The sequence below is a fragment of the Artibeus jamaicensis genome, unplaced genomic scaffold (genome assembly GCF_021234435.1).
Source record: "Artibeus jamaicensis isolate MK-2021 breed Jamaican fruit bat unplaced genomic scaffold, CSHL_Jam_final contig_410, whole genome shotgun sequence".
Lineage (NCBI taxonomy): Eukaryota > Metazoa > Chordata > Mammalia > Chiroptera > Phyllostomidae > Artibeus > Artibeus jamaicensis.
The window spans coordinates 1,033,201-1,059,521 of record NW_026521820.1 but is presented as its reverse complement, the minus strand read 5'-3'; the positions used below and the strand labels follow the sequence as shown (position 1 = coordinate 1,059,521).

Genomic DNA, 26,321 nt, shown 5'->3' with positions numbered 1-26,321 from the left:
GAATAAACCTAACCAAGGAAGTAAAAGACCTGTATGCAAAAAACTACACAACACTGAAGAAAGAAATCAAGGAAGACACAAACAAATGGAAACATATACCATCTTCATGGATTGGAAGAATTATCATCAATGTTCATACTACCCAAAGCAATTTACACATTCAATACAATACCTATTAAAGTACCAATGACATCCTTTACAAACATAGAACAAACACTTCAAAATTTATATGGAACCATAAATGACCCGAATAGCAGCTGCAATTTTGAGAAAGAAGAACAAAGCAGGAGGGATCACAATACCTGATACCAAACTGTATTACAAGGCCACTGTAATCAAAACAGCCTGGTACTGGCATAAAAACAGGTACATGAATCAATGGAACAGAACAGAGAGCTCACAAATGAACCCAAGTCTCTATAGTCAATTAGTATTTGACAAAGGGGGCAGCAACATAAAATGGACTAAAAATAAATAGCCTCTTCAACAGAAGGTGTCGGGAGAACTAGACAGCTATGTGCAAACAAACAAACAAACAAACAAACTGGAGCACCAACTTACACCATACACCAAAATAAATTCAAGGTGGATAAAAGACTTAAATATAAGCTCTGACACCATTAAAGTCCTAGAGGAGAACACTGGCAGGAAAATCTTAGATATTTCATGCAGCAACATTTTTACTGATATGCCCCCTAGAGCAAGGGACATAAAAGAAAGAATAAACAAATGGGATGTCATCAAAATTAAAAGCTTCTGTATGGCCAAAGAAAACAGTACTAAAATAAAAAGAGATCCAACTGTATGGGAAAACATGTTTGCCAGTGATACCTGAGGCAAGGGGTTAATCTCCAAAATGTACAAAGAACTTACAGGACTCCACTCTCAGAAGACAAGCAATCCAATTAAAAACTGGGCAAAGAACTTGAACAGACACTTCTCCAAGGAGGACATACAGAGGACCCAGAGACACATGAAAAGATGCTGAATATCACTAGCTATCAGAGAGATGCAAATTAAAACCACAATGAGATACCACTTTACACCAGTCAGGATGGCCGTCATAAACAAAGCAACAAACAATAAGTGTTGGAGAGGTTGTGGGGAAAAGGGGACCCTAGTTCATTGTTGGTGGGATTGCAGATTGGTACAACCACTATGGAAAACAGTATGGGATTTTCTCAGGAAACTAAAAATGAATCTGCCTTTTGACCCAGCAATTCCACTGCTGGGATTATATCCTAAGAATCCTGAAACACCAATCCAAAAGAACCTATGTGCCCCAATGTTCATAGCAGCACAATTTACAATAGCCAAGAGTTGGAAGCAACCTAGGTGCCCATCAGTAAATGAATGGATCAAAAAAATGTGGTACATATACACAATGGAATTCTATGCAGCAGAGAGAAAGAAGGAGCTACTACCCTTTGCAACAACATGGATGGAACTGGAAAGCATTATGCTGAGTGAAATAGGCCAGGTGTTGAAAGACAAATACCATATGATCTCACCTTTAACAGGAAGCTAAACAACAAAGCAAACAAGCAAGCAAAATATAACCAAAGACACAGAAACAGAGAACAGGCTGACAGGGACCAGAGGGGAGAGGGGAGGGAATTTCAGGGGAAAAGGGGAAGGATTTACAGGAACAAGTATAAAGGATACATGGACAACAACTAAGGGGGGTGGAAAAGGGAGGGAGGTGGGGAGCACTGGGAGGGGTGGGCTGGGATGGGAGTAAAAGTCAGAAAATTGTACTTGAACAACAATTAAATAAATTTGAAAAAAATTGAAAAAAAAGTTTATCTTTGACTTAAGCAAGCCCTGTTCATTGTTTTTGTTCATCTGGCTTAACACACCTTTAAAATACTTTTTTAAAAAAAGTAACCACCTTCATAAGAGCACATAATTTTAACTACTCTGTAATCCAATCCCTGACTTGCTTTCTTCCACCTTAATGCGATCTTCCTTACGTTCCTTCCTTAATTCCAAATGCATAAAAGCAGCTGCAAACTGTCATTCTTGGAAGAATTGTTTTCTTAGTCTGTTAAGATCTTTCTTTCAGATATATCCTGTTTGGCTCAAGTAAATTTTTATATTATATCAACACTGACATCATCAAAATGGGTTTAGTGACCACAAGAGAAATTATTTTTTTAATTTTTGATAATTTTATTTAAAAGCACAAAAACACAGATTTTCCACTTCCATATGTAATATGTTGCATTTTCCAGTTTGTTCAATGCTTTAAAACTCTGAAGGATGCCTCTGTTTTGGATTGTCTATTGTTCTAAAGCATCCTAGCTTTGGGCAAGTAGGCAGCAAACTGGACAAAAAATCAAAATAGAAACAAGGCAGACTAAATACAAGGCACTTCTGTAGACATATGATACATTTGCAAATTACAATGTCAGTAAAAGTGATATAGTTTAAAGCTGAAATGAAAGTATGTGGGGGCTCTGGTTGGTGTGACTCAGTGGACTGAGCGAGGGCTGCAAACCAAAGGGTCATCAGTTTGATTCCCAGTCAGGGCACATGCCTGGGTTGTGGGCCAGGTCCCCAGTGGGGCCACATGAAAGGCAACCACACATTGCTGTTTCTCTCCCTCTCTTTCTCCCTCCCTTCCCCTCTCTTTAAAAATAAATAAATAAAATCTTTCAAAAAGAAAGAAAGTACCTGGACTGGTCACAATTTCTGAACCTGGACTGATAAATATTTTTCTCTCTCTCTTGCTCTGTGTGTGTATTATATATATATATCCAGAACACAGAATACCCAGACTCTGTACCACCAACTATTCCAGAAGGCAATGCCCTCCCCTTTCTCAACACCACAAACATATACAAGAAAAGGAAGAAAATATTTTCCCAACACCCCAGAAATGCTCCTTAACTCTTGGCAAAACCTGCATATGGGCTAAAAACATACACCCTGCAAATTTCAAGGCATTTATCTCGCCTTCTTATAGGCCTCAAAGTATAACCAAAAGATCACGGTAATAGTGGGCAAAAGTGTTTAATCCCTCTGGGCTCCCTGTAATTAGTGAGCCACTTGAGTCACAGAAGATATATAGACGTTTCAAGTGAATTTCTCTTTCCAGTGGGTCATTTGTTACCCAAGTTGATGACAGCAGGAATTTTAGAGTGATGCTTATTAACAAGTCTAGATTAATTAATTACTTGCATTCACACTTCAAAAAAATGTATTTCATTGATTATGCTATTACACTTGTCCCATTTTCCCCCCTTCACTTCCCTCTACCCTGCACATCCCCTCCCACCCACATTCCCCCCTTTAATTCATGTACATGTGTCATATTTACAAGTTCTTTAGCTTCTACATTTCCCATACTATTCTTACCCTCCCCCTGTCTATTTTCTACCTACCATTTATTCTACTTATTCTCTGTACCTTTTACCCATCTCTCCTCCTCCCATCCCCTGTTGCTAATCCTACAAGTGATCTCTATTTCTGTGATTCTGTTCCTGTTCTAGTTGTTTGTTTAGTGTGTTTTTATTTTTGTTTTGGGTGTGGTTGTTAATAATTGTGAGTTTGTTGCCATTTCACTGTACATGTCTTTTATCTTCTTTTTCTTACATAAGTCCCTTTAACATCTCTTATAATAAGGGCTTGGTGATGATGAACTCCTTGAACTTGACCTTATCTGAGAAGCACTTTATCTGCCCTTCCAATCTAAATGAAAGCTTTGCTGGATAGAGCAATCTTGAATGTAGGTCTTTGGATTTCATGACTTGGAATATTTCTTTCCATTCCATTCTTGCCTGTAAGGTCTCTTTTGAGAAATCAGCTGACAGTCTGATGGGAACTCCTTTGTAGGTGACTGTCCCCTTATCTCTTGCTGCTTCTAGAATTCTCTCTTTCATTTTAATCTTGGCTAATATAATTATGATGTGCCTTGGTGTGTTCCTCCTTGGGTCCAACTTCTTTGGGACTCTCTGAGCTTCTTGGATTTCTTGGAAGTCTATTTCCTTTGCCAGACTGGGGAAGTTCTCCTTCATTATTTGTTCAAATAACTTTTCCACTTGTTGCTCTTCCTCTTCCCCTTTTGGTACCCCTATAATTCAGATGTTGGAACATTTAAAGATGTCCTGGAGGTTCCAAAGCCTCTCCTCATTGTTTTGAATTCTTGTTTCTTCATTCTTTTTTGATTGGATGGTTCTTTCTTCCTTCTGGTCCACTCCATTGATTTGAGTTCCAGTTTTCTTCCCATCACTATTGGTTCCCTGTACATTTTTTCTTTATTTCACTTAGCATAGCCTTCATTTTTAAATCTAATTTGTGACAAAATTTAATCAATTCTGTGAGCATCCTGATTACCAGTGTTTTGAATTATGCATCTGATAGGTTGGCTATCTTCTTGTTGCTTAGTTGTATTTTTCTGAAGCTTTGATATGTTCTTTCATTTGGGCCATTTTTTTTTGGTCTCAATGCACCTGTTATGTAGTAAAGGGCAGAGCTGTAGGTGTTCCCCAGGGTGGGGCAACCAAGTCACTGTGTGGTGTCACTGTATGTGGGGCAGGAGTCTGAAAGGGAACAGTGGTGCTTGCTCCACTCTCTGCTAGACTTCAGTCACTTTCCCCACTTCCCCCAAGCAAATTGGGCCCTTCTGGTGCTGATTCCTGGGCATGTGTGTTTGTGTACATTCTAGGATGCTGTGGATTTCTCCAATAAACTCTCCTGGGAGGATGGTTGTTTCTCTCACTGCTGCTTCCACCCCCACAAGTGTTTTCAGTTGGTGTTTTGTGGCTTTATTTCCCCATGCTAGAACCCTGGGTTGTGTGGTCTGTCTCACTCCCCAGTTTTTCCTGGTTTATCTGCATGTGAATGTGGGACCAGCTACCTTGTGTGCCGCACCCCTCCATAGTCCACCACTTCTCTAGGTCTGCCTGCTGCCACCTTGTGCACCCAGGGTCCACCAGCTGCTGTCTTGTGAGCCCTGGGGTCTGCCAGTTGCTGCTTTGTTGTGACCCCTCTCCACCCATCTGTCCAACTCCACCCCTCCTACCGGTCTGGATGAATGTGTCTACTTTAATTTCTTGGTTGTTGGACCTCTATACAGTTCAATTTTCTCTCAGTACTGGTTGTTTTTTGTTTCTTAATTGTTGTCCTTATTTTGGTTGTATGAGGAGGCACAGTGTGTCTACCTATGCCTCCAACTTGGCCGGAAGTCACATTCACAATTAAAAACAAAAACTAACAAAAACAATTTCAGTACAAGAGATTAAATAACCATGTGTAGTCTCTTGAAACAAATTCGATTCCTTAAAAGTCTATTCACTTCCATTTTTTAAAAATCAATTAATTAATGGGGAACTTCTGGCCAAGATGGAGGTGTAGGTGGAAACATTGTGCCTCCTCACACAACCAAATTTAAGAACAACAAAGATGTAGAAACAACAACACAACCAGAACACAGAGAAAACTGAACTGTATGGAAGCCTGACAGCGAACCATTCATCCAGACCAGTAAGAGGGGTGGAGTTGGTGGTCTTCAGAGAACAGTTGCGGCAGGAAAAGTGGTGCTTGGCAGACCCAAGCGTGCAGGTGCCATGGAGCTAGCAGACCCCAGGTGTGGGGAGGAAATGAGCAGACCCAGTGAGGGCAAGGCACAAGGCAGTTTGGTGGCTACAGACACACATTTGTGCGCAGATAAACCAGGCATAAACTGGCAGTGACACAGACCATTCAACCCAGGGCCCTAGTGATAGGAAATAAAGCCTAAAAACACCAACTGAAGAAACCTGTGGAGGTTGAGGTGCCGGGAGAGACTCTCAGCCTCAGAAGAGTTTGTTGGAGAGACCCACAGGGTCCAATAATGTACACAAGCCCACCCACCCAGGAACCAGTAACAGAAGAACCCATTTGGCTTGTGGGAAGCAGCAGAGGGGACTGAAATCCAAGAGAAAGCACAACAAGTGACATTGTTTCCTCTCTGACCATACCCCACATATAGAGTCACAACCCAGGGAATGGGTTGTTCCACCCTGGAGAACTCCTAAGGCTTCACCCCTCATATGTAACAGGTGCAAACAGACCAAAATATTATGGCTCAAACAGAAGAATGGATGAAAGCCCCAGAGCCAATACTTTTAAGCAGCCAAGAGGTAGCCAACCTACCAGATGCACAGTTCAAAACACTGGTGATCAGGATGCTCACAGAACTGGTTGAATTTAGTCACAAATTAGATGAAAAAATGAAGGCTACACTAAATGATATGAAGAAAAATGTATAGGGAACCAATAGTGTTGGCAAGAAAATTGGGACTCAAATCAATGGAGTGGACCAGAAAAAATAAAGAAACAACCAAACAGAAAAGAATGAAGAAAGAGGAATTCAAAACAATGAGGAGAGGCTTAGGGACATCTTTAAATGTTCCAACATGTGAATTATAGGGGTACCAGAAGGGGAAGAGGAACAACCACAAGTGGAAAAGTTATTTGAACAAATAATGAAGGAGAAATTCCCCAGTCTGGCAAAGGAAATAGACTTCCAGAAAACCCAGGAAGCTCAGAGAGTCCCAAAGAAGTTGGACCCAAGGAGGAACACACCAAGGCACATCATAATTATATTAGCCAAGATTAAAATGAAAGAGAGAATTCTAGAAGCAGCAAGAGATAAGGGGACAGTCACCTACAAAGGAGTTCCCATCAGACTGTCAGCTGATTTCTCAAAAGAGACCTTCCAGGCAATAAGGGGCTGGAAAGAAGTATTCCAAGTCATGATATCCAAAGATCTACATCCAAGATTGCTCTATTCACCAAAGCTTTCATTTAGAATGGAAGGGCAGTTAAAGTGCTTCTCGGATATGGTCAAGTTCAAGGAGTTCATCATCACCAAGCCCTTATTATAAGAGATGTTAAAGGGACTTATCTAAGAAAAAGAAGATAAAAGACATGTACAGTGAAATGACAACAAACTCACAGTTATTAACAACCACACCTAAAACAAAAGCAAACTAAGTGGACAGCTAGATCAGGTGTAGAGCCACAGAAATGAAGATCACATGGGGGGGGTTAGCAGCAGGGGAGTGGGAGGAGAAGGGGAAGAAGGTACAGAGAATAAGTAGAATAAATGGTAGGTAGAAAATAGACAGGGGTAGAGCAAGTGTAGTGTGGGAAATTTAGGAGCTAAAGAACTTATGACACATGGATATGAACTAAAGGGGGGAATGTTGGGGGGATTGCATGTGCAGGGTGGAGGGGAATGAAGGGGGAAATAGGACAACTGTAATGGTATAATCAATAAAATATATTTAAAAATTGATCAATTAATTAATTTTTATTTTAAGTATATTTTATTGATTATGCTATTACAGCTCTCCTAGTTATTTTCTCCCCTTTATCCCCCTCCTCCCTGCACTGCCCCCTTACCCTTAGCACTCTCCACCCCCACAGTTCATGTCCATTAGTCATACATATAAGTTCTCCAGTTTTTCCATGTCCTATACTATTCTTTTTTTTTATTAAAAATTTTTATTTAGTTATTTTTCAAGTACAGTTTTTTGTCTATTTCTCCCATCCCAGCCCCCCCACCCCGTGCTCCCCACCTCCCTCCCATTTCCTTCCCCCCTAGTCCTCATCCCTGTGTCCTTCATGCTTGTTCCTCCAAATCCCTCCCCTTTTCCCCCCTTAAATTCTCTTCCCTCTCCCCTCTGGTCACTGTCCCCTCATTATCTATTTCAGTGTCTTTGTTTTTATTCTGCTCGCTTGTTTGTTTTGTTGTTTAACTTCCTGTTAAAGGTGAGATCATATGGTATTTGTCTTTCAGCACCTGGCCTATTTCACTCAGCATAATGCTTTCCAGTTCCATCCACGTTGTTGCAAAGGGTAGTAGCTCCTTCTTTCTCTCTGCTGCATAGAATTCCATTGTGTATATGTACCATAATTTTTTGATCCATTCATTTACTGGTGGGCACCCAGGTTGCTTCCAACTCTTGGCTATTGTAAATTGTGCTGCTATGAACATTGTGGTGCATAGGTTCTTTGATATTGATGTTTTAGGATTCTTAGGCTATAATCCTAGCAGTGGAATTGCTGGGTCAAAAGGCAGGTTGATTTTTATTTTTCTGAGAAAATTCCATACTGTTTTCCATAATGGTTGTACCAGTCTGCAATCCCACCAACAGTGAACTAAGGACCCCTTTTCCTCACACTCCCTCCAACATTTGTTGTTTGTTGCTTTGTTTATGATAGCCATCCTGACTGGTGTAAAGTGGTATCTCATTGTGGTTTTAATTTGCATCTCTCTGATAGCTAGTGATATTCAGCATCTCTTCATGTGTCTCTGGATATTCTGTATGTCCTCCTTGGAGAAGTATCTGTTCAAGTCCTTTTCCCATTTTTTAATTGGGTTGGGTGTCTTCTTAGAGTGGAGTTGTGTAAGTTCTTTGTATATTTTGGAGATTAACCCCTTGCCTCAGGTATCATTGGCAAACATGTTTTCCCATACAGTTGGATCTCTTTTTATTTTAGTACTGTTTTCTTTGGCCATACAGAAGCTTTTAATTTTGATGACATCCCATTTGTTTATTCTTTCTTTTATGTCCCTTGCTCTAGGGGGCATATCAGTAAAAATGTTGCTGCATGAAATATCTAAGATTTTCCTGCCAGTGTTCTCCTCTAGGACTTTATGGTGTCACAGCTTATATTTAAGTCTTTTATCCACCTTGAATTTATTTTGGTGTATGGTGTAAGTTGGTGCTCCAGTTTGTTTGTTTGTTTGTTTGTTTGCACATAGCTGTCTAGTTCTCCCGACACCTTCTGTTGAAGAGGCTATTTATTTTTAGTCCATTTTATGTTGCTGCCCCCTTTGTCAAATACCAATTGACTATAGAGACTTGGGTTAATTTGTGATCTCTCTGTTCTGTTCCATTGATTCATGTACCTGTTTTTATGCCAGTACCAGGCTGTTTTGATTACAGTGGATTTGTAATACAGCTTGGTATCATGGATTGTGAAGATAATTCCTTTTAACATTTCATATAATAAGGGCTTGGTGGTGGTAAACTCATTTAACTAGACCTCATCTGGGACTCACTTTATTTTTCCTTCCTTTCTAAATTATAGCTTTGCTAGACAGGGTAATCTTGGATGCATATATTTGCCTTTCACGACTTCAAATACTTCTTTCCAGCCCATTCTTGCCTGTGAAGTTTCTTTTGAGAAATCAGCTGATAGTCTAAGAGAAACTCCTTTGTAGGTAAGTGTCTCTTTTTCTCTTGCTGCTTTTACGATTCCTTATCTGTAATCTTGCATATCTTAATTATGATGTTACTTGGTGTGCTCCTTCTGCACACTAGGATCTACTTTCTTTGGGACTTTCTGGGCTTCCTGGACTTCCTGAAAGTTATTTCCATTGCCAGATTGGGGAAGTTTTTCTTCATTATGTTCTCAAATAAGTTTTTAGTTTCTTGGTCTTCTTCATCTCCTTCTGGCACTCCCAGGATTCAGCTGTTGGAATGTTTAAAGTTGTCCTAGAAGCTCCTAAGTATCTCTTCATTCTATTGCATTCTTGTTTCCTCATTCTGTTCCATTTTGATGTTTATTTCTTCCTTTTGTTTCGTAACGTTGATTTGAGTCACAGTTTCCTTCCCTTCACTGTTGGTTCCCTGTATATTTTGTTTTATTTCACTTTGGGTAGCCTTCATTTGTTTGTTCATTTTGCCACTGAGCTCAATGATTTCTGTGAACATTCTGATAACCAGTGCTTTGAACTCAGAATCAGATAGGTTGGTTATCTCCTTGTTGCTTAGTTCTTTTTCTGGAGTTTTGATCTGTTTTTTCATTTGGGCCATATTTCTTTGTCTTGGCACACCTGTTACTTGTAAGAGGTGCAACCTTAGGTATTTGTCAGGGCAGGGCAATCCTCTTTACTGCTGTGTGGTGCTGTCTGTGAGGGAGGGGTCAGAGAAGGAACAATGCCATTTGCTTTGTTCTAGTCGCCCTTTCTGTCACTTCCCTCACTTCCCACAAGCAGTCTGTTCCCTTTAGGTGCTGATTTGCAGGTGGGTGGGTTTGTGCTCATTTTAGGACCCTGTGGGTCTCTCTAAGTTACTCTCCTATGAGGCTGGGAGTTTCTCTTGGTGTCATAATCCCCACAGATCTTTTCCTCAAACTGTGGTTTTGAGTCCTTAGTTATCCACACTGAAACCCTGGGTTTTGTTGTCTGTCTCCGCTTTCCCCCAGGCTTGCCTGCATGAGAATGTGGGGTTGCCTGTGAGGTCTTCCAGCAGCCACCTTGCTGCATCCTCTGTGCCCCACTGCCTGTCTCTGCCCCTCCTATGTCTGGCTGAATGTTTCTTCAATTCCTTAGTTGTTGGACTTCTATGCAAATGTTTTTCTGTCAGTTCTGGTTGTTCTTCATTTTTAAATTGGTTGTTTTCCTTCTTTTGGTTGTGTGAGGAAGAAAAACATTTCTGTCTATGCTTCCATCTTGGCCCTGCCCCTATTTATTTATTTTTAGATAGAGGGGAGGAGAGGGAGAAAGAAAGGGAGAAAAACATCCATTTGTTGCCTCTTGTATGCACCCAGGAATAAAAGCAGTTAACTTTTGCTTTGCAGGATGATGCCTAACCATATGACCCACACCAGCCAGGGCTCAGATGCCTTTAAAAAAATAACTATTGTGTGTGTATAAATAAACATATATAGTTTTATATATACGTATATAAAACAGGGTGGGTGAAATGTAGGTATATAGATGTTTATAGGTAAAATAATACAATGAACAAATAATAACACAAGACTAAACTGTTTTACAAACTCACAGCTATAAGGCTACTTTTTCCCCATATTGTCTTCATAACTCTCTTTATAAAACTATACATATACATACACAATCCTGTGGTTCTATTTATGGTTCCTCTGCTGTGTTGAAGATCTATTAGGATATAAACCTTATGTCCTTCATGAGTGGTGACTCTAATGCTAACGACAGTTACAAGTAGCAGTCTGGTTTTTCATTGATCTGGACTGTTTATGGTTTCCTTGAAAGTGATTATCCTTTGGGATCTTGCCTCTGCAAATTCTAAACAGACTTCCTCTCTTTAGTGTGATATACAATAGCAGCCCTCAGGCCAAAAGAACCTCAGTTATCATTCTTTTCTAGGCCTCTCTGGTATCTCTGCTCTTTGTTGAAGCCTAACATAGTGTTTATAGGAGACACCAGAGGACTTTGCTTTTATACCTCATAGTCCTTTGAGAGAAACACTAAAGCACCTTCACTGTGGGCATTTGCTATGCCTGGGTTTCAAGGATAAGGCTCCACTCTCCCTAGTCCCAGATTTTAGAATGTTACCTGGAACTTGAGGACTAGTCTGTTCCTCCAGCTCATAAGGCTTGGGAAACACAGGATGCACTTGGGAAACACTTCCTGAGAGGATCATTTTAGCACCCTGTGAAAGCAAAGTGGCAGAATATTTCCCTGGAAATGTCACCTGATTCACTATGTGATGTGATGACTTTCCAATAGTCTCAGGGGCAGCACTGAATTTATTTATAAATGATAACTCCCACTGATTCTGGGAGACATCCCCCAGGTTTTGCTGATCTGTCTGAAAGTATAGAACTACTTGTGCTAATCTCAACAGCATAGTTTATACATTTGAAGGGTCGATCAAAAGGCTGGCCTTAATTTGTTCAACAGCTGCTAAAGTTGGACTCATGTCCTGGAGAATTGAATCAGCCCCAGAAGAGATGGGTTTTAGTATATTAGCAGCAGCATCTAGTAGCAGATAGCTGACCTCCTGGAGAATACCCATTCGCATCTGTCCCTCCTAAAACAGGCCCATTAGAAATAGTTTTACTCACTGACATAGGGACCTGAGATAACCAACTTGAAGATTGGGACAGAGTTTTCCCAGTAGATGATGAAGAGGATGGTGACATAGAAGAGATCTATACAGTTTTGTTGAGGTTTTCCTTAACTTTGCTTTCTTAACTTAGTTTAGTACTACCATTATCCACTGGAAAAACTTGGGGTGTTTTACATAGGGTCCACAAATCCTCTTAGGAGACAACTGCAGAAGCATGCTTTCCTTTGGGCCAATCATCATACTTTTTTGCTGCTCACTCTAGATTTAATATCACAGTTTTTCCACTGCAGGTTTTCCTCAACTTGTTACTCAAAGCCCAGGTTCATACTTAGAGATGGGCTTAGAACAACCTATTCGACTTCCCTTTCTTCCCATTTGTTCAGTGTAGTCAGGTTTAAAAGTCTATTTAATACTGGGACACTGGTCTCTTGTTGCATTATTTTGTTCTGCAAAGATTTAGATTTCTACAACCCTTGACACTATTGTACCTAGCTTTTCTTTTGTTAGGAGTGGTATATTTGCTCTCAGATCCACTACCATTATTACCTGCTCCTTTGGTCATATAACTGTTAGTAATATAGCCAGAATTAATTGTTACAACACCATTTGAAATTGCTACACTATCACTCTCATTTATAGACTGGTTGTCTCCAGATTTATTTTTATGAGACTTCCCATTATTTTTGTCCATACTGTTTTTCTGAATGAAATTCCTGGTTTTAATTCCTGCTTTTCCAAGGGTGCTAGCCTTTAGAGTCTGCCTCAGGTCAGTGGTTAAAAGTTGTTGGCTGCCATTGATGACCCTAGAAATAGAGTTGGTAGCTACATAAGAAACCAGATTCTTTTTTAAAAATATTTTATAGATTATATCATTACAGTTCTATTTCCCCCCTTCATTCCCCTCCACCCTGCACACCCCTCCCCCACCATACCCCCTTTAGTTTATGACCACGTGTCTCAAGTTCTTTAGATTCTACATTTCCCATACTATTCTTGCCCTCCCCCTATCTATTTTCTATCTACCATCTATGTTACTTATTTTCTGTACCTTCTCCCCCCTTCTCCTTCTCCCACTCCCCTGTTGCTAACCCTCCATGTGATCTTCATTTCTATGGTTTCGCTACTGATCTAGCTGTCCTCTTAGTTTGTTTTTGTTTTAGGTGTGGTTCTTAGTAACTGTGAGTTTGCTGTCCTTTCACTGTTCATCTTTTTTATCTTTTTCTTCGGTAAGTCCCTTTAACATTTCATATAATAAGGGCTTGGTGATGATGAACTCCTTGAATTTGATCTTATCTGAGAAGCACTTTATCTGTCCTTCCATTCTAAATGAAAGTTTTGCTGGATAGAACAATCTTGGATGTAGGTCTTTGGATTTCATGATTGGAATACTTCTTTCCAGCCCCTTCTTGCCTGTAAGGTCTCTTTTGAGAAATCAGCTGACAGTCTGATGGGAACTCCTTTGTAGGAGACTATCCCCTTACCTCTTGCTGCTTCTAGGATTCTCTCCCTCATTTTAATCTTGGGCAATGTAATTATGAGGTGCCTTGGTGTGTTCCTTCTTGGGTCCAACTTCTTTGGGACTCTCTGAGTTTCCTGGATTTCCTTTGCCAGATTGGGGAAATTCTTCTTTATTATTTGTTCAAATAAGTTTTCTACTCGTGGGTGTTCCTCTTCCCCTTCTGGTACTCCTATGATTCAGATGTTGGAGCGTTTAAAGATGTCCTGGAGGTTCCTAAGCCTCTCCTCATTTTTTTGAATTCTTGTTTTTTCATCCTTTTCTGTTTGGTCATTTTTTCCCTCTTTCTGCTCCACTCTTTTGATTTGAGTCCCAGTTTCCTTTCCATTACTATTGGTTTCCTGTGCATTTCCATTCATTTCAATTAGTTTAGCCTTCATATGTTCCTCTAATTTGTGACTATAATCAACCAGTTCTGTGAGCATCCTGATCACCAGTGTTTTGAACTGTGCATTTAAAAGTTTGGCTATTTCTTCATCACTTAGATTTATCAGCTCTGGGGCTCTGAGTTGTTCTTGAGACATGTTTTGATCTGTTCGTGCCTGTTATGTAAGAGGAGGTGTTCACCAGGGCGGGGCCATCCAGGTCGGTGGTTTGTGATGCTGTATGTGGGGGCGGGTCAGAGAGAGGCCACCCAGGTCGCTGGTTTGTGATGCTGTATGTGGAGGTGGGGTTAGAGAGGGACAATGGCGGTCCCCTCTGCCACTTTTTGCCACTGAGGCCTGCACGGTCTGTCTCACCGCTTCGCTCCTTCACCAGTTTATTTGCGCTCGACTGTGTGACTTTGGTCAGCCCTCAGTGAGTCCACTGCCTTGTGCCCTCAGTGGGTCCGCCCGCTACTCCACACCTGGGATCCGCCTACAGCTGCTGGCTTTCCTGGGTTGCTCGCCCCCGTCGGTCCAGTGGATCTTTCTGCCCAACCCTGCTCTGCTGCTAGCTCTGCCCCTCTTACCGGTTTGGCTGAATGGTTCATTATTGTCAGACTTCCATGTAGTTCAATTTTCTGTGGTTTGGCTGCATTTTTTTTTGCTAAAACTTTGTTGTTGTTAAACTTGGTTGTGTGAGAAGGCACAGTGCTTCCACCTATGCCTCCATCTTGGCAGAAGTCCAGAAACCAGATTCTTGAAAGATATTTCTTTTTCTCCAGCATTACCATTTAGTTCACCGTAGCCTGTTTTTCTCTTTGATGTGTCCTGGTGCTGAAGGAGGGCATGTTTCTGCTCATGTTTCAGTGGCTTTGACTGAGCCTTGGGGCTGCCCTTGGCTCCATGCTGTACATACATGGTATTGGTTAGGCCACCTGTGATGGTGGTTGTGGCTGTGGTTCTAGAAATCATAATGATGGTGGTGGTGTAGCAGCTGGTGGCTGGTTGGGCTTCTCCTCTATTGAAAGTGGCTGGGACTTTCTGGCTAAGGCTGAGGGCTGCTACACCATCAGAATCTGGACAAGAAAAATTATTGTCTCTATGTTAAAATGTCATGTTAAAAAATATCAAATATGACATTTGACTTCTAAAATTTTTAATAGTATCATTTAATCATAATTAAGTAATTCTTGATGACATTCCAGATTTATTTTTGTAGCCCTTGTGTTTAGTTTTTGATGAGTTAAAGCTTTGATATTTGGCTTCAACATCAACTGGATGTTGATTTTAACCCTCAGCTATTCCCATTCAGCCAAAAGAAACATTCAATGCATCTGTAGTCCCAGAGGACATCCTTATTTATGCCAAGCCCACGCAATTCTACATGACTGGTCTATGGGAAAATTGAAGTGGAGTGGTGTGGGTTGGGGGTAAGTGAATGACAATGAAGGCAAAGATCAAAGGATAGCCAAAATAGGTGAAGAAGTTGTGAGCTCAAGATCTTATGATAATATTAGTCTTGAAGCTGATCCTACATGGATACTCTCTTCCTTCTCAAGGAAGGGACACCTGTGATCTGTTTTTTTTTTTTTTTAGACCAGTGTGCTATTTGGTAGGAGCATTTTAACACCTGCATTCTCATTTTTTCTCCACTCCTGTTCCAAGTTCTTTTGTCCTGTGGCCATGGTTCCTCCAGGACTGGGATCTTATAGTGTCCTCTAAAACCCGAGGGGTCCCAATGCTTACCTTTGAAACCCTGAGCTTGTGGCTACACCCCTATTGCCCAATGTGAGGTTCTCTGACAAGAGGTTCCATCTTCCAGAAACTAACCATGTGTCCTTTTTACTGCCTGTCCTTTCCTGAGCTGAGGCCAAACTCTCTTGGATGGGCTGTGTGTACCTCTGAATTGCATGGGCTGAAACCCTGTGATAATAGCAAAGCTGCCATATGGTTAAATAGAGAAATATACTTGATCAGAGCTTTAAGACTAAATGGACTGAAATTCAAGAACTCTTGGGAATCAACAGGTAAAGGAAGAAGAACATATCATAAGTTCAGGCATTTAAAAACATAGCTCTTATACCAAGCCACCTAATACCTGTTCTTGAATTGATACTGATTATATTGATAAATAGTCCTCCTGGAATGGGGACTCCAGGAGGACTTGCATCAGATAGCTGTGGGAGAGTAAGTAGAGAGGTCACTGTTACAGTATCTTATTTTGTCTTGATTGAATGCCTAAAATAGTAGAGTGTATGCTGAAGAAAATTTGCCATATAATTAAATGAATTGGAAATCCTCCAATGTCTGCCTTTTTCAAAGGTTTGTTAATATTTGATTTGAAATTTTACAATGCTTATATTTTTTAATTTAAACTTTTTATTCTGAAAAAAACTCAGATATCAGAAACTTACAAGAGTAATACAATGAACCCCATGTACCATCAGCAATTTTAGCCATTTTACACGTTTGTTTTCTTGCTGTCATTTTGTCTTCTTTCTCTCCTTTCTCTCATAAAACAAAAACATTCTTTATCTATGTACATTTAATCAAAATCAGGAGATTTCATTATAATGCCACTTTATTATCTAAACAATTGTTCAGTAAATCCTTTATTGCATTTATTTTCTGATCCAGGATATAATTCAGATTACACTTTATATTTAGTTGTCATGGTTCTTCACTTTCATTTCTTTTTTTCCCTGTGTATGTGTTGGAAGCTTTTTATTTTTAATTATATTTCATTGATTATGCTACTGCAATGGTCTTGATTTTTCCCTTTCAGTTCCCCTCCCCCTAGTCTCCCTCAGGCCATACCCTCACCATGTTCATGTCCATGGGTCATGTTTATAAGTTCTTTGGCTACTCCATTTTCCATACTATACTTCACATCCCCCAGCTATCCTGTAACAACCTATTTGTACTTCTTAATCCACTCACCACTTCACTCATTCCCCGATACTCCATTTCCATCTGGCAACCATCAAAACACTGTACATGTCCATGATTCTGTATTCTTGTTGGCTTAGTTTGTTTTTTAGATTCAATTGTTGATAGATTTTTATTTATAGTTATTTTATTGTTCATAGTTTAGGCTTCTTCTTTTTCTTAAATAAGTTCCTTTAACATTTTATATAATAATAGTTTGGTGATGATGAACTCTTTTATATTTTTCTTGTCTAAGAAATTTTGTATGTGCCCTTTGATTCTAAATGATATCTGTGGGGTAAATGCTGTCAGTCAGTCTCCCTGACCTGGATGTCCAGGCAACTCTGACTTAGCAGTATTCATATAATCTTGATCATGGGCCTGCATGCAAACCATCACCCTCTGTTACATAATGTTTTGGCATCCTGCTGGCTCTGTGTGTATTTAGTATATAAGGGAGTTGGGACTTCCCATTATGAGACACGCAGCTTATGGCATTCGTAAAGGCATGTCAGACATCCCAGCAGCTCTGAAATTTTCTTCCATTTCTCTGAATCCCATGTGAACCTGCCTGGCCTCGAATGGCTGCAAAACATTTGGCATAGTTGGCAGGATTTATCACAGTATGATATGGAGGAGCCATTGGTACCCTTGGAGGGGCCTTGGAGGGGTGGCCCCTCTGTGTATCTGTACCACAGATACAGCATGTGGTACCCAGTGGCAAGTCTCCTGGTGACTTGGGCTCACCACCAGAATTGGCCCAGTGTTAGTGGTACCCCTGACACAGTGGACAAGGCCCTGTGGAGGGTAGGGAAGACCCTGGAGAAGCTGAGTGCCTGAGCAGCTGCAGGGCCGTGGGATGGATATTTCTTTCAGCTTTGTCAGCTGAGATGAAGACTGTACTTTTAAATGCAGCAAAATTATGTGAACTCAACTCCAAGGAAGAGAGGAAGCCTTGGAGGCCAGAATCTGCAACCTGGAGGAAGACGTCTGAACAGTAGAGCTGCAGGATTCCCCCTCCCTAGTTATAGCAGAGGAGTTGGAGGAGTGAGAGGAGGGGGAACTGAGCTCCCTGGAGGCCCACCTAGTACTGATACAAAAGATGAAGTCTCAGTAGCCCATGGCACCAGTGGGGAATCCAACTGGCCCTGCCCAGATGGTTGAGCACACCATGAATTTCCCCTATATGCATGCCAAACTAGTTGATCTGGGAAAGCAGTTTTGGCAGCGGGCCGTGGAGGCCTTAGCAGTGTGGCTCCTCTGCCTATGGGATTTAGGGGTGGATAGTATTATGTGCACTGTAATGAGGGAAAAGTTAGCTTCCATCATGACTCACACCTCTCTGAGACAGCAGCTGCAAAATAGTTGGTGAAATGGGAGGGTGCAGGGTTCTTATTCTCTGTTGAAACAGGCCATGGCTACCATTGGTACAGCCTGGGCAGATGCAGGAGACATGCCAGACACTGTGAGAAAATGGCAGTCCCATGCAGACTTAGTGAAGATCCTATGGGTGTTGGGCATGCACCAGGTTATGTTCAATCCTAATACTCATGGCCCCACTGATGAATGCTTTATGGCGAGGATGAGGGCTCTGGTGCTGAAGCATGCCCCTTCTGCCTCTTTTGGATCCATCATGGCTACGTTGGCCCCATATGTTGGGTGTCACATTAACGATGTCGCCATAATGGCAACAAATCTGGGGGAGGCAGAGACTTGGTGGCAGCAGAAAGGAGTGCAGATGATGTCTCAAGCTGTATTACAGTCAAAGAGCAACACCATGTGGGTAACAAGGACCCAGATGTAGTCAGTCGTTTTGAGGCCTGGAGTAAATCAAAATAGGCAGCAAAACACTTACCTATTAGACCTCTGGAAACAGCTGGGAGCTGACCGACATTTCCTGTGGCCCTAGAAGAACAAGGTAATGAGGAGGAAACCCAGGGATGCAACCCGAGAGGACTATCCTATCTGGCTGGAAGACCACTTGGCTGTGCCATCTTCCCAAGAAGAGGGAGGAAATATCCTTCGGACATTTGAATAGGGGGCAGGCCAGGAATCTGTCTACAGGGGACTGGTGGGGACCAGAGGTTGCATGTCAAATTGGCTATTCTTTAGTCCCCTACAAATGTCCAGTGGGTCTTGGCTCTTGTGGACACAGGAGCTGAGTGTAACCTCCTACATGGAAACCCCGAGAAGTTTCTGGGGACTGTGGCCTCCATTAATGGTTACAGGGGACATAGTGTAAAGATGAAGGCTGCACAGCTCTCCCTGAGTATTGGGTGACTGCCCCCCTTTAAGTATACTGTATATGTGACCCCCATTCCTGAGTATATCCTGGTCACTGATATGCTCCAAGGGTTATGACTACAAAGTACTGCAGGAGAGTTCTGCTCAAGAGTGTGAGTGGTAAAAGCTATTCTGTGAGAGCTGAACATCCCCCCATTCTATTGCTGCCCACATGATGGGTGATGGCAGTTAAGCAGTAATGGCTGTCCAGTGGCCATGAGGAGATCACAGCTACTATAGGAGAGTTGGAAAAGTTGGGGATAATTAGGGCCACTCAGAGTCCCTTCAACTCTTTTGTGTGGCCAGTGCAGAGAATGGATAATACCTGAAGAATGACAGTAGATTACTGGGAGCTCAATAAGGTCATTTCCCCAATACATGCAGCAGTCCCTTCGGGGGTGGACTTGATGGACTGGGTAACCAATGAGCTGGGAACATACCATTTTGTGGGTGATCTGGCAAATGCTTTTTTCTCCACTGATATTGCTCTGGAGAGTCAAGATCAGTTTGCCTTCACATGGGAAGGCTGACAATGGACCTTTACAGTACTTTGTTAAGGGTATTTGCACAGCTTGACTATCTGTCACGGGCTTGTGGTGGAGGACCTGGCTAAGTGTCCATGGCCTGCTGAAGTGTGCCTTTTTCACTGCATCGATGTCATTTTGCTAACCAATGATTCTCTTACAGAGTTAGAGAAGGCAGTTCCTCAAGTGTTGTCATACCTGAAGTCATGTGGTTGGGCAGTCAATGAGGCCAACCTTCAAGGGCCTGGATTATCTGTCAAATTCTTGGGGGTTGTGTGGTTCGGTAAGACAAAAGTAATTCCTGATACTGTGATAGATAAAATTCAAGCATATCCTATCCCTACCACTTTGAAGAAGCTCGAAAAGTTTTTGAACCTGCTTGGGTACTGGAGGGTGTTTGTGCCTCACCTTGCTCAGGTTGTTTACCCCTTGTATGCCTTGGTAAAAAAGGAAATGAGCTGGGACTGGACCCCAACCTTGGAATAAGTGTTTCAAGGAGTGAAGTACATCATTTAATGTGTTCAGGCCTTGCATGCTCTGGATCCTGTTAGACCCTGTGAGCTTGATGTGCATGTGACACAAGAAGGCTTTGGATGGGGACTTTGCAGCAATCAGAATGAACACATCAACCCTTGGGATTCTGGTCCCAACTATGGAAAGGTGCAGTACTCCCTAACTGAAGAGCAATGAGTGGTGGTATATGATGCCATGTTGGCCTTGGAGGCTACAACAGGAACTCCCTCATGACAGTAAGGACCACTTACCCCATTGCAAAGTGGTTCTAAGACTAGATGGCCAACCTCACAGTGGGATAGCTCAGATGTCCACATTGGCTATGTGGGGGGCTTATCTGCAACAAAGTGTGGGGGTGCCTTTGCCCTCAAGTCCTCCCATCTGCCACGATGAAAGTATACACTACCAAGACATGAGCTGCTTGGGGAGGGGAGGTGGCCAGTTTCTCAGAGGAAAAGGTGAGGAGCCCCTTCCTCTGGGGGCTTTTCTTTTTATTTATCTTTAGAGGGGAAGGGAAGGAGAGAGGGAGAGAAATATCAATGTATGGTTGCCTCTTCTGAGTCCCCTGATGGGAACTGGCCTGCAGCCCAGGAATGTGCCCTGACTGGGAATCGAGTCATGGTTGCTTGGTTCCCAGGCCCGCGCTCAATCCACTGAGCTACACCAGCCAGATTTTGTTTGTTTGTTTGTTTGTTTTTTTCCCCCTCTGGGGGCTTTTATTGGGTTGTAATACACAGGAATACAGGGCGGCAAGGATCAAACAGTAGATAACATTTCAAAGAAATCTGAGGGCTTAGTCTGAGTCAGTGTGTGTCAGGAAAGGGGGTTTGCAGAAACTTTGGGAGACATACTTATTTCCTGCTCGGACCCTTAACATATGAATGAAAGCACTTTTAGCAAAGCAGATTTCACAGGATTTTTAGAAATTCTTTCTTATGCCAGATTTCCCCTCCCCGTCAGGTTTTCAGGCTTAAGTGGATTAGAGCCAGGAAGTGCTTCTCCCAGAGGACATGGGGACTCGGGCTATGTCACATAGCCCGGGGGCAAGGGTCCATTGCTTCCTCTTTGTTGCAGCCCCCCCTTCCGAGTCCTTCCATGATGGCCTCCCAAGTGACCCAGTCTGGCTTAAGTTGCCCCTCGCTGTGAGGAGTCGTACCCATCATCAACATCTTTGGGACCATGCTTTTGGGAGCAGGAGAAGGAAGCTGAGGCAGCATTTGCTACCAGAGACAAGCTTTTGTCTCCTGTGGCTCACATTCTGGAGGTCAGTGGCTCATCCTTAGCCATGGGGGGTAGTTACAATTCCTGAAACCAGGCAGAGTGGTTCCCAGCAACAAAGAAGTACTCTTTCCACTAGCCCTCTATGGGCTGAGTTGCAGGAAATGTTGGGCCCTGTTACCTATGTAGATGAACAATCTACTGTTCTTGCCACAATTGAAGAACCAGAAGCTAGCCCCTTCCATGAAAGGCAGACACCTATTCCTTCAGATGTGTGGTATACTGATGGGTCCACCAGGGGCCAGCCTGCCATGCGGACTGTTGTGGCAATTCAGAGACAGACACAATATGGTTTGACACTGGCATGGGTCAGAGTAGCCAACAGGCAGAACTGTGAGATGTGTGGCTCATGACTGCCAATGAAGCACAGCCCCTATTTGCACAGATAGTTGGGCAGTGTACTGGGGACTAACATTATGGATCTCTACATGGCATATAAATAAATGGATTGTTATGTATAGGCCATTATGGGGACAGGCCTTGTGGTAACACCTCTGGGAATCAGGCCACCAGAAATAAATCACTGTGTATCATGTGACTGGAGATGCACCCCTTGCCTCCCTCTGGAATGATAAGGCTGACATTCTAGCCAATCTGTGATGGGCCAATCTCTGCCTATGGGCCCATCAGGAAGAGAAGTAGCTCAGTGACTACACTGTCGGCTGTTACATACTGGACAGAAAACGATGTGGTCTACTATAAAAGCTTGAGGGTTAGCTGTCACCTAAGCAGAGGTAGGGGCTTGTGACACCTGTGTGGTGTGTTTGTGAAAGCATCCCTAGAGGCCTGTGGGAATCACCAGGCAGGTAGTGCAGGGAGGAATACCACTGACCCAGTGGCAGGTTGATGTGATTGGGCCTCCACCTAGTTCAGAGGGGTATAGGTATGCAATCACATATGTGGACATGGCTACTGGACTTTTAGCATATTCTGCATGCCATCAGGATCAAAGAGTGGTAATTGCAGTGCTAGAGTGTTTATGTGTTGCTTATTGTGGACATTTGATCATTGAAATTGATCAGGGGATGCATTTTACAGGGACCTTGGTGCAACAATGGGCACGAGACATGCAGATTGACTAGAAGTTCCACATGGCCTATTACCTGTTGCATCCACCAACATGGGAGACAAATTGTCAGAAACTTTCAGGATTCAGAAATGTTATTTTATTGGCCAAAGTTTTAACCTGTGCAGGGGCAGACCCTCAGAGTGTCCAGAGACATGGTGCTCGTAAGAGCTGCAAACGAGAGCCATGCTAAGCGCTTACAGCTAAGTCTTTTTATAGACGCGAGCAAGCAAGCATTGTATAGAAGCAAATGTGGCTGTTAGCTACTGGCTACTTGGGTGGTGCAAGCAAGCAAGCATGACCTAAGCTTTCTGGGTTTTGAGTAATGAAAAAATTTTAACCTAGATACTTGAACAGATGGTCCTCTACTTGTTCAGCCCCATTGGTTTTGTAGTTCCGCCTTCTCCGCTCCCTATGTTTTTTCTTAACTTTCTTGTGGTTTCTGCTCTAAGTTCCTTGTTCCTCCAGGCCAAGTCTCTTTAAGGCAGTCCCTATTTTATTCCCTATTTTTCTGGTTTCAACATTACCCCCAAGGTGCTAGCATGATTGAATGGTAAAATAGTCTCTTAAAGCAGGGCCTGTGAGCCACAGCTGCTACCCTGATGTTGGGGGCCTGAATGAATGCTTATGGACTGTACTCTGAACTCTAAATGAGAGGAGTCAGAGTGGGTACTCAGCTTTGGTGGAAGTGCTGCTCTACCAGACTGCTGCTCCAATTCAGCTGTAGGTACAGAATAAGGGTGCTTTGCTGAAACCAGGCATGGGAAAATAAGGGAACATTCTGTTGCCTGCACCTGAGGGCCTGAAGCATGGACAAAAGGCCACTTGAATGTGGACTGTGGAGATAAAGGTCCCCTCCCCGACATGCGTCTGGTGGCTCTTGTTGCCTCATGGGGAAAGGGGTGGAAAGGAACTTGCAAATAATTCCCTGGGTGATCAAGATGTGGCCCCTAATCTCACAGGTAACATACTCAGGACCAGAAGATCATGAAATGCTCCTTTGTGATATCCCTATGGCCCATTATGAGTTCTCCACTGTTGCTATCCCAGTTGAGGTGCACAAGTTATGGTATTTGAAACCCCCTCTGCCAGCCATTATCTTATTGGCTGAACAGAAACTTGTCTATATATTGCCTGAGAGTCATGATCTTCCATTGTTGGTACCTATAACTGCTTGGTCTTTTTGCCCCTAGGATACAAACTAACACTTTAGTGCCTGGGTACATATCTATGCCTCAGTGGCTAACCAATTCAGCATGCTGGATCTGCACTGAAATCCCCTGAGCACATCTGCTGGCCTCCCATGGCACATCTCTCTATTGGACTTGGTTATAGCACCGTTGAAAGAGTGAACATCCCTTATGGAACATGACTTGGACCAACATCTATGCTGTTATGAAGCAACAGTATGACTGGCCCAGATTGTTAGCTGGCTACTCCATATGTCATGACTTGGGGTCACTCATAGCTGAGACTGTGGACCTGGCTTGACCAGCTCCCCTTTGTACTGAGAAACTCAAAAGACCAACACAAGTGGGTAGGACTTCAATAGGTCTGAAGCATTCCTTGGAGGTTCAGAATAATGTGTTGGCTGAACTTCCCACTGGGGCCCTCTGGGTGTGTGACTCACATGGGTGGCCTTAATTACTCAGGAATTGAACTGGCTAATGTACGTGGGGTGGCTCTATTTGCCTTCTTGAGTTCAGAAAACTCTTGCAATCCGGCCAACCAATTGGGAAGTGTTTAAAGTGCAACACTGGGTAAAGTGTACCCCTGGTGGTACTACTCATTAGCCATTTTTTCTCCTCAACCTGCTTCTATAGTCACTGAGGCTGACATAACTGCTTTAGCCTTGTATATTGCCCATGCATTTAATGCAACACATGATTCCTCTTAAATGAGGAAATGTAACAATTGAGAAAAGTAGTCTTACAAAGTCAAATGGCCTTAGATATGCTCACTGTATCACAAGGTGCGGTAAGTGTTCTAGTTGGGGCCAAATGCTGTGTGTACATTCCAGATGTTCATCACAAAGTTAGTCAAGCTCTACGAGCATTAGCTTCTGAGACCTATGCTACTGATTACCTAACAGTCCATCCCTTGCAGGAATGGTGGGCATACTTAACCACTGAATAGTGGGTGGGTCATTGCTGTCTTGGGTGTCAGTGCTTGTGTTTTCTTTGCATGCTATTGCAGTTTGTAGTGCTGTTGTGGCATATGGGTGCAGGGCTCTACCCTCATTGCCAAGGGACCCTCACAGAAGACACTGTCACATAGATTGTATAGTGAGGAACCCTACAGGGGTGGATTGTAGGAAAAATGGAGTCAGTCAGGCTCCCTCACCTGGACATCTGGACAATGCTGACTTAGCACTATTAATATAGTGCTAAGTATGGGCCTACATGTGGAGAATCACTCTCTTAAATAATATTTTGGCACCCTGTCAGCTTTGCGTGCATTTAGTAAATAAGGGAGTTGGGACTATCCTCGATGCAATGCATGGCTTATGGCATGTGTGCCCTACCCCAGAATTAAGTCATGTCAGACATCCCAGTGACTCCGTGAATTTCCTTACATCACTCCGAATCCTGTATGAAGCTGCCTGGCCTGACAGGGCTGGAAGACAAATCTCCCATTTGGCAAATATCAAAATGCTCTCCATAGTTATTATTCTGTTTCTGTTTTACTTGTTTGCTTACTTTGTTTTTTAGAGTCAGTTGTTGATATATATTTATTTTTGTCATTTTATTGTTCATAGTTTTGATCGACTTGTTTTTCTTAATAGTGTAGTGGTGATGAACTCCTTTAGTATTTTCTTATCTGAGAAGCTCTTTATCTGTCCTTTTGTTCTAAATGATAGCTTTTCTGGGTAGAGCAATCTTGGCTGTGGGTCTCTGCTTCTCATGTTTGAATATTTCTTGCCAATCCCTTCTAGCCTGCAAAGTTTCTTTTGAGAAACCAGCTGATAATCTTATGGGAACTCCCTATTGATAACTAATTTCTTTTCTCTTGCTGCTTTTAAGATTCTCTCTTTATCTTTAACCTTTGGTATTTTAATTATAACGTGTCTTAAAGTGGGCCTTTTTGCATCCATCTTGTTTGGGACTCTCTGTGCTTCCAGGACTTGCTTGTCTATTTCCTTTGCCAAATTAAGGAAGTTCTTTTCAAAAGATTTCCAATTTCTTGCTCTTTCTCTTCTCTTCTGGCACTCCTTAGATGTGAATGTTGGACTTCTTGAAGTTGTCCCAGAGGCTGCTTATACTACCCTCATTATTTTGTATTCTTTTTTCTTCTTGTTCTGATTGGTGTTGTTTTTTTGTTTGTTTCCTTATATTCCAAATCATTGATTTAATTCTCAGCTTCATCCACTTTACTGTTGTTTCCTTGTAAATTGTTCTTTATTCCAATTAGTGAGTCCCTTGTTTTTGACTGGATCTTTTTTATGCTGCTGAGGTCCTCACTGAGTTCCTTGAGCATCCTTATAACCAATGTTTTGAACTCTGCATGTGATAGTTTGCTTATGTCCATTTTGTTTAACTCTCTTTCTGGAGTTTTCATCTGTTTTTTATCATTTTGTCCATGTTCTCTGTATCCTCATTTTGCCAGCCTCTCTGTGTTTGTTTCTATGTATTAAGTAGAGCTGCTTTGAGTCTGTGTCTTGGTAGTGGGGCCTAATGTAGTACATGGTATTGTCCTATGGCATAGCCATCCCTATCACCCAAGCTGAGTACTATTGATGTGGGTTGAGTATATCCTCTTCTCCTAGTTGAGTCTTGTTGCTGTTGGCAAATCAATGGGAGGGATTTGCCTAGCCCAGTCAGCTGCAAGGATTGGCTATGACCACTGATGACCAACCTCTGACCTCCGTGGTGGATCAGCTGTGCAGCAACAGGATTGTGGTTCTCCAATGTTGTCCATAGCTGTCCACTAGGTGTGCTGGCCCTGAGGTTTCCTGGGTGATGCAGGTGAAAGTTGGCCCCCATGTGTTTTGTCTGGGGTATCCTACCTGAGCTA

General features: G+C 42.4%; 1 pseudogene; it reads right to left on the bottom strand.

Annotated features, from left to right (window-relative positions):
* Positions 1 to 10,979: 10,979 nt before the first annotated feature.
* LOC119039028 (FMR1-interacting protein NUFIP2-like) lies at positions 10,980 to 16,667 on the bottom strand (annotated as a pseudogene).
* Positions 16,668 to 26,321: the final 9,654 nt, after the last annotated feature.